This window comes from Octopus sinensis, linkage group LG18 (assembly GCF_006345805.1).
Source record: "Octopus sinensis linkage group LG18, ASM634580v1, whole genome shotgun sequence".
In the NCBI taxonomy this organism is placed as follows: Eukaryota; Metazoa; Mollusca; class Cephalopoda; order Octopoda; family Octopodidae; genus Octopus; species Octopus sinensis.
Window position 1 is genome coordinate 19,494,451 of NC_043014.1, and position 10,661 is coordinate 19,505,111.

Sequence of the window (10,661 nt, forward strand, 5' to 3'; positions counted from 1 at the left end):
CTCTTGTAATGTGATTTGAACAGCCATTCTTGAAGTGCCGATCGATGTCAATAAAATGAGGCTGAAGGAGATGTCGCAGATGCTGAAATACCCTTCAAATGTCATCGATTTCTTAACAAGATGTGATTGTCAAGTAGACTTTATACAAATATCAAGAGTATCTCGTCTATTGATTGCTATGTGAACGTTCCTACCCTTGGATCTGTCTCTATGTATGTCCGTGTCTGTGTGTATAACACCAAGAACTATCTCGATGTGTATGTGTATGTGTGTGTGTGTGTGTGTGTGGTGTGTGGTGTGTGTGTGTGTGTTTGTTTGTGACGCCAAGATCTGTGTATCTGGATTTGTGACGCCAAGAACTATTTCGATGTATCTGCGTGTCTGTGAGTAGCACCAAGAACTGTCTGTCTCTCTCTATATATGTATGTGTGTGTTTGTTTGTGTGATGCTAAGAACTGTATCACTATGTTTGTGTATCTGTATTTGTGACGCCAATAACTATCTCCATGTATCTGTGTGTCTGTGGGTGGCACTAAGAACTCTCTCTCTCTCTCTCTCTCTCTCTCTCTCTCTCTCTCTGTCAGTTTGTGTGATGTTGAGAACTGTCTCATCATATCCACATGTCTGTATGTATGACTCTGTTTCCTCATATATGTGTATTTGTATGTGTGACGCTAATAACTGTTACATTATGTCTGTGTGTCTGTATGTTTGACGCTAAGAACTGTCTCTATGTATCTGTCCTCTCAATATCTCCGAATGACTCTCTGTCTGTAACTCTGATTAAATCTATACGATTTTCTAGACCTTTGAAAGACTTTAATTGGTATCTTTATGTGTATGTACCTGCACATCCTTCAATTTATCTGTATCTCTCTGTAAGGATATCTGTAAATATATGCATTTATGTATCTATCTGTACATCTTTATATCTATCCCTATGTCACTGAACTATTCATTAATATTCCTTAGTTTCTAAAAGTCCATGTTTGTCTTGGTATACATATGTATATACCTGTATTTATCAATCTGTATATCTCCATACTCACCTTTGTGTCTTTCTATGCATCTATAATTTTCTCCGCTCATCCAATACGGGTTTATGCGTTTACATACGCATCCATATTTGTCAATGTGCTGCAATCTGTCACTCTGTATGCATGTTTCTGTAAGCATCTGTGTGTTCCTGCGTAACACTTATGTGAGATTGTCATATATATATATATCTTATTATAAAAGGCAGATTTTATCTGCCTCCCTTTGGGAGTTATAGAAATCTACAATATAGGATTTCTTCAATTACAATTTACCTAGCATTTTTGAGAGTACAATGCATCGCGTCATGCCAGGTCCAGTTTTTAAAATTTAAACTCCAAGTAAGCAAAATTTACAGAAAACTCACATTCTGGTGTGTGTGTCAAATGCTTTTCTTAGTCTGGTTTACACCACACGCAAACGCACACACACAGTGGGCAACGAATAAAATGAAAGTAAATAGCGACAGAGTGATTTGAGGAAGACTAAAGTGAAAGTATTCTGTCTATGACGCTGATAGATACATGAGTAAAATGTATGGGAAGCTAAGAGCTAAGAGTGAGTGAAATGTTTTGGAAGAGAGTAATTAGTAATAAAGTAACATACACTCATACATACATACATACATACATACATACAATACATACATACATACATACATACCACACACACACATACACACACACATACATACACACACACATACATACATACACACATACATACATACATACATATACATACATACATACATATACATACATACATACACACACACATACACACACACACAGTATTGAAGCTTGAGAACAATCAGATACATTTGCAACACATCTGTTGAAAATATTATTGTTCACACACATACATATACATATATACATACAGACAGACAGACAGATAGACACACACACACACACACACACACATGATCCAGCATGGCCACAACCTCAAGGCTGAAACATATAAAAGAATAACAGAATATAAATGTGTGCAAAGTACAAGAAATATTAATGCAGTATATGGGGATTGGACAATAAGCGTAAGCAGTGTCAATGGTGGTTCCAGAAATCCCGAGCCATAAACTACAGCCTAGAAGACGAGCCTCATCCTGAAAGATCTGTAGAACTCGACAAGGACATCCTGAAAACCCTGGTGGAACAAAATCTCATCGTAACTGTTGAGGAACTAGCAGAGAAGCTTGGATTTGGTCATTCAACCATTCATTGACACCTGTGTGCTATCGGAAAAGTCAGCAAATTGGGTCAATGGGTTCCTCACGAACTTTCCGAGTCTAATTGCATGCAGAGAGTGAATGTATGCTTTTCTTTGCTGTCATATCTCACCACTACTGCGCTATGTATATATATATATATATAAAACTGTAGTTGTGTGAGTGTCTGTCCCCTTCGATTTAGATTCCTAACTACTCCCACATTTTGCGGTACAGTTTAACCAAATTCGGGTAGCTTATAGTCGTGATTCATACCGAGCCCGTCTGAATATTAGCGCGCGTCTACGATGAGTCTACGATTTAAAAAATTTAATTAACATCATTTTTTATTCCATTTTTAATGCATAATTTTTCGTGTGTCGATGGCGGCGGAGTTGGCGTCCACGCTCACACCTGCACCTGTGGGGAAGGGAGTGTAAGGAAATCAACGTCGTAATGCGTTGTCAAGGAGACCAGTGTTCTTTTAGAACAACGACTTCATGGCTTGAAGACACCAAAACAGAAATGGCTAAGAAAGCGTCTACATGAGTCTACGATTTAAAAAAAAATTACCATCGTTTTTTTTCCATTTTAATTCATTTTTTCGCTATTATATAAGGGAAGTAACTCTCTAAAAATGTCTACGATGAGTCAACGATTTAAAAAAAAATTACCATCATATTTTTTCCATTTTTAATGCATTTTTTGCTATTTTTTTGCTATAACTCTCTAAAAATGCTTATATAGTTATTTCCCTTACAAACCCGAGCAACGCCGGGCGATACTGCTAGTATATATATATATATATATATATATATATATATATATTATACAAGTATTTATATGTATGTATGTCTCCAAAGTATTTATCTACGAAGTATCTTCTTGCTGGCATTTGTGTGTCTTTGCTACCAGGTTCATGTCTGTGTATTACTCAGTGTTTGTTTTTCTCTGTATAGTTCTGTATATTACAGTCATTTTTTTCATGTCAATACAAATCTATGTATTTCAATGCTTCGCTCTAAATGTTTCTGCGTGTATTTCTTTTACCTGTCTACACATGTATCATTGTCTGTTTACCTATATTTGCCTGATGTTTCCAGTACAATTGTAAGTATTTGCTTCGACTCTGTATATGTCTGTGTGTCTCTCTCTCTGTCTAGGTATTTAGCTGGGGTTTTTTTTGTTCGTCTTTGTATCATATTACGTACATTTATGAAACTTAGTTGATTTCATTTTAGTACAAACTTTTAACCAGAACAGGATTTGAAATTAGAGAAGTGAGAACGGCCGAAACTCTATAAACATACAGTACTGAAGCTGATTTTAGATGGGACTTACACCATAACCTCTGAAATTCCTTTTTTACAAGCTAGTGGGCTGAAAATTCGAGAAGTAAATATATCAGTTATATAAACACTATAAAATTGTGCACATGATTCCAATAGCCAGATGAAGGTTGATAATAAATCCCCGTGTCTATGCCAGGGCTACTATAGCAGCTAAATTGTTCTGGAGGCACCCTACCGCCCTTTAAGAAAATAAAAAAACGAAGACACACAACATCTGAACGGAAACAAGAACCAAGATGAGAACCAGTGGTTAGCTAGATTTAAGTTAGATCCCAACGACAAACTACTGACAGGTCGTAATAGTGTAGGGGTTCCACATAAACCTATGATCACTAACTTCTTTTTGCAGAACAGTGCATCAGTTACTACACAGTTTGACGTATCCTTTGCCTTCTTCAAGATAATAAATGGTGATTTAAACGGTATATTTGGCTGCTATTTCTTGCATGTCGACTCATCTCTTGTCAGTAGCCTCTCATGAATATTTCAGGATATACTTTCAGTGGCTGGTGAGATAAGAAGAAACATTAAAGCCATAACGCTTATAAAATCACATGTCACGTTTATTAATATTCTTGATTTATGAGAGTTGTAACAGTATTTGTGTAACAGATGTTGCTTTGTTGTCCATGAAATGATAAACAAACGAAAGAGGGACATGTTTGAAGAAGAGCTAACATTTTAATTTCAAAAAGTTATTAAATAGCTGTTCAGAAACAAGATGGCTGGAGCATTTCAATAAAGAAATGGAGATTGAATGTTAAGAGATAACAACGATTTTCTATTTGATAATATTTGTAAAGAAACACGGACATGTTGAAATAACAAATATCAAAACAGAAAATATGAAATATTCCAAAATAATTTTCAGAAAAATAATGCTATATTCGTTAGACATATTGGATATTGAAATGTCATAAACACGTTGATAATAAACTTTGCAACAAAAACAGTACAATATAAAATTTAAAATAATATAAAATAGCATTTGTTTAAAGCTTAATTAATATAACAAGTGTAAACGGGTAAAAGTAAAGTTCTTAAACAGAACCGTATTAAAAGAATGTCTTAAAACTGAGTTAGCATATTTCGTAGATAATTTCTGGCAGAAATGATAACGAGAGAGCTAGGGATATTATTTTACCATTAAAAACGATCTCAGATTCCTTATTTTGATGATTTGTAGTAGTAATTATTAATATTGAAAGACAAATATTCTAAAATACAGATAAGCACAAAGATGCCAAATTGAATTTAGGATAAAAATAGCTTTTTAGAATCGTTAACTTTAATGAATATTTGTTCTTGTATCGAAGACATTTCTACGTTGTTTCTGAACAACACCAATATCATATATGTGGCAGCTATTAGGAGATGTAATAAAAACGTAAACAAATATACATTTGGGGAATGTCAGTCTAAGTGCAAAACAGAGACTGATAATTGGTTTTGAGAGACATGAATACTTGAGAGTATTGGCTATGAGGGACACTTAACATGTATATATATTTATGAGTGGGTATGATAGATATTTATTAAAAAATGGGTACGTATATGACATAAAACAATCTAAATTCGATGGTGTTGTTGTGAGAAGTCGTGTGATTGGCACCAGAATGAAGGCATAGCAGTTATTTTAAGATTCGTTTCTGCATAGGGTATTTGTCGTGCGAAGAGATTGTACTTTATGATCCCATGCTATTGAATTAAAAGTTCTATGCTTGGGATGCGGGCTGTAACTACCAGCGCAACATATTAACAAATGTATAACAATGAGAGGCAGGGCATGGCTTGCGTGTTTCCTACAAATATTTTTTTACTATAATTACTTAAATACTAGTATCGTTACAATCTTAATTTGTTTTATATTTTCATATCCTGTTTTCTTTCTATTTCAATTTAAAGATTCTTGTCATTTGACTGATTTTCCACCTTATTTTTCTGATAACGTTTTCGTTCAAAAAAACGAATATAATCACTCCATTATTTGTTTATATCTTGACGGTTTACCTTGAGATTATTAAGGCATATACTATATAATTGTGGACAAATCGTTGTCATGATCTATTATTATTATTATTTCAATATTATTATTGTTATTGATGAATCTGTGGCTCTTTTCTGATATTTTTCTGATAACGTTTTCGTTCAAAAAAACGAATATAATCACTCCATTATTTGTTTATATCTTGACGGTTTACCTTGAGATTATTAAGGCATATACTATATAATTGTGGACAAATCGTTGTCATGATCTATTATTATTATTATTTCAATATTATTATTGTTATTGATGAATTTGTGGCTCTTGTAGTAGTAGTAGTAGTAGTGGTTGTGGTGGTAGTAGTGGTAGCAGCAGTAGCAACAACAGCAGCAGTACATTTATTTCACGCTTTGATATCCAATCCTTTGGAATGAATAATTGAATAAATAAATAAATATTTAAATATGTAAATAAGGACATAGATACATAAACACTGGCCCACCAACTATTAAAGTTTCAGAAGCGTGTTCATTGATTGTAGACCATACGCGGAATTGCGTGTCACTTTTCGTGACACTGTAACACATCAATCAAAATAAGTTGGACTTCAGATCGTAAGACCGAAATGAAAAACATTCTCCCGAGACTGAAATCCTGTCGCTGTAGTCTCTTCTCCCGGAATTTTTCCTTTCCACTACTCCATTCTGCTATGATAGAGATCTACAAGTCTGCGCGTGCAAACAAGTATGTATCTCTGTGAGTGTATATTATATATATATATATATATATATATATATAGATATATATATATATGTATATATATATATATATATATATATATATATATATATATATATATATATATATGTATATATATATATATATATATATATTATATATATATATATATATATATATATATATATATAAATATACATGTATATGTATATGTATATATATATATATTATATATTATATTTTATTTTATTTTATTTAATCTAGTTTCAGCTCACGAGATGAAACTAGATATATATATATATTATATATAATATATTATATTTATATATATATATAGATATATAATATAATATATATATATATGTATGTACGTATATGTATATATATATGTGTGAGTGCACATATATGTATGCATACGTATATATAATATATTATATTTATATATATAGAGATATATAATATAATATATATATATGTAAGTACGTATATGTATATATATGTGTGAGTGCACATATATGTATGCATACGTATATATAATATATATGTGTATGTTTGTGTTACTATGTATGGATGTATATATACATACACACACATACAAACATATATACAGGCGTACATACATACATACATACATACATATGCATACACAGAGAAAAAGAGAGAGAGAGAGAGAGGAGAGACGGACTGACAGATAAATATGGTGTTCGTATATTTAGTTTTATTTCTGTTTGAACCAGTGCCATCTTTAATATTTAGCTTTCACTTCGACGTCGTATTCGTTATCGTCACCACCACCACCATAATCGCCAGCGCTACTCCGAAACTACAATCTTGGTCAATACATATAAAATATAATAACAGTCCGTAAAAAAGGTTGCAGCGTGAAATAGATGAACACATTATATAATGACGACCTGATCCACAAATGAATGTTATGGTCATATCTGAAACGCCTTGAACACACGGGTGCTTGGTCATTGCTCACTTGGTAAACACCAGCAACGATAAAATCATAGTTTTCTCAAATCATAGTTACGTCAATATTCCTGTCGCAATTATAACCACAAAAGTATTACGTATACAGTGTTGCTACAAGCATTACTGCACACAGCAGTACAAACACCACCAGAACCCACCAGCTTCACACCCGCCTCTCCCTTCCCATCAAACCACCAACGACAAACACATCAGTGAACCTATAACTACAAAATACAACAACCCTGTGTATGAATGTAAGTGTGAAAAATATTTATCATTCGTATGTATAGACAAACACACACACGCACACGCACATACACGCCCATGGATATATATATATATATATATATATATATATATATATATATTATATAGGTAATATTTAATAGGCAGACGTTGTGGCTTCGTACAATGTCACTTATCAAAAGAAGATTTACTCTATAGATTGTTGAATCAGTCGGTCACGCCTACCGATTAAATATCAAAACATATATATATATATATATATATATACATACACTCATGTTTTATGTTCCACTTTGTTGTATCTGTTACCAAACCTACACACTCACCCATACATATATCTGTATATATATACATAAATTGCACACACACACAGACTCACAGTCGCGCAAACACACACACACAAACACACACACACACACACACACACACACACATACACTCACACACACACACCATGATATCAGTTTTATCTGAAAGTAAAGATATGTGTAAATCCAGTAAGTCCACTTTCACATACTTTACTGACTGCATTGCAACAGGTGACTGACAGCCGCACTTAGTAACTCTTCTTTGAATGACGTTCATGCAACAGATGTCAACACAAGTTTTTATTGCGCACCGCTATAGCCATTGGCTACACAAGAAAATATTGTTGATGTTGACGCACGCATATCTCAGTAATTGTAGGAAGTTTGTTTTTTATTTACAAGATTCGCGGTTCGATATACGTTTTACTTTCAGCAACTCTATTTCCTCCAAATTATTATCATTATTACTATTGAAGACGTTGCATAGTATCCAGTATTGTGATGTTGTTGATTGAATATATTGTGCGTGCTGGGGATTTGTGCTATTTGTCAATCCACAACGACATCAATCAGACAGTACCTCACGCAGTATGAGTGCAGATCCAAATAAAGTATCCACTTGGGTTTTAGGGTTGGGTGGTATTGAACCCAGTGCTCCGATGACAGCAGGAACGAGCAACCTTATGTTTGACTCACGCAGCTGTCACATCTTGGCTCTCTGGATTTTCAGGCCATCATATTTGTAGATCTTTTCCCTTTCATTCATGACGATATGTTGGCAGTGGTGAGAGTAGTGGAAGGAGGTGAAGGAAAGTCATGTGTCAAACAGAAAGTTTCAACGCTAAGAAAAATTTCATTTCAATTTATTCTTCTATTCCTTACTTTATATTGTACTTTATCAGTTTCACACACACACATATGTATATATTGTCGGTGTCATTATGCCTTATAGACTTCCGAGGAACGTAGAATAATTTTTGTCTGGAATTGATTCTCGAAGTACACAGAGCTATAACTGATAACATGTAAATATTGGATTGAAGCTTTCCAATTTTCTTTTACACACGCACACACACACACACACACACACAACACACACACACACACACACATATATATATATATATATATATATACAGTTATAAATAACGAGAGAAATATAATATGATAAGATTTATTTAACCATTGAAATAACGAGAATATATATAGGAATGCAGGCCCTGTTCTGCAACTCGAAGTAATGGACTTATCAAAACCACCTTTGACCATGTACGTGCTTGGTCATTTACTCACCTAGCGATAAACATAGTTTCAATGTTTTATTAGAAGAACTACGAGAAGCGCTGTATTCTCTTTGCAACTCTAACCCTAAAACTAGGCATACAACATTGCCACTGACAATTCTACAGCTGTGACACAATTACAATAGTACCCGCCACCAGAACAACAACAGTAGCAGCGACAACATCAGTTGCAGAATTATTGTGAGACCGCTCATGTTTCTGTTGTTGGTATTCCTATATTTTAATATATAGTTTTCGCCATCTTTTCATAGTCGACATCTGAAATATACCGTCCAGTCAAAATACTAATAGGCAGACACAGTCGACAGTTCAAACATGCTAACAATAACCGACATATAATATCCTATGCTTTCACATAAAGTATATTTAGAATCGCCAACGAAAACACGAAACGAATAAAGACACACTACACACAAGTATTAATTTCTCTATTTAGTTCATTCATTCATTGTCTCTTATTCTGCATTTCTTTTCAAATGATTTTGCTCTTGCATTCATAAATTTCCCCACTGCACATACTGGAAATCTAGAACATAGCAGTGTCACACATTTATCCATCAACGGCTAAGTTTATACCTTTTTATTTCCTAGAGGATGTAAAAGCCGACCAAAATGCAACAAAATGAAAAGATGTTAACAAAGAACATGGCATTAAAGAAAAACAACAGTAAATAAAAAATATATACAAAATATATGGAAAAGAAGCAAGTTGCTTGGTTCACATTGAATAGATCTTCAACTATAAGTATGCGTGCGCCTGTGTGCGTTTGCAAGGGAATGATTACAGTTAATAAGAGATACTTCTACTTCATTTAAATTTGGTTGCTGTGTACACACACACTCGCTTTATTTATATGTGTGCCGGTTTGTATTTATATGAATGATTTTACTTACAATATATGGACCACTGCCATATTGAGGCCTTGCCGTCAAGATTTCTGACTATCATACAAACCAAGTACATATTTCATTCTGACAACTCTTTATAAGTTTCTGTTTGCAAAACTGGTAAGTTAGGTAATATAGGTAACAAAACGCTTGTATACACACACACATACACCACCTAACATGCACATATAGAGAGAATTAGATAGATTAACAGTTAGAAATGAATGTGTATATATATATATATATATATATATATATATATATTATTAGTGAATTGAAGAAATGGAGTTGAACGAAGATTGAACAGAAATCGTTTTATTGCATTCTACACGTGTTTTGAAAGCCACAATTTACCAAATTCCGATTGAATTTGGTAAATTGTGAATTTGGTAAATTGTGGCTTTCGAAAAACGTGTAGAATGCAACAAAACGATTTCTGTTCAATCTTCGTTCAACTCCATTTCTTCAATTCACTAATAATATTAAAATTCAATTATCCGCACCAACGCACGGTTGCAACACCATATGTTTGTACCTCCAACCGTGCTGTCTTCTGCTGTGATTTTTGCTACCAAGGTATCGGTTAAACTTTTGATTAATCTGCAACAAGATTATTCA

The 10,661-nt window shown here is 33.5% G+C and overlaps 1 protein-coding gene across 3 annotated transcripts in view; it reads right to left on the reverse strand.

The window, feature by feature from the left end:
* The window catches only part of LOC115221827 (pleckstrin homology domain-containing family G member 7-like), a 987,181-nt gene that overhangs the window by 262,302 nt on the left and 714,218 nt on the right, over window positions 1-10,661 (reverse strand). The gene's annotated exons all lie outside the window — the stretch shown is intronic.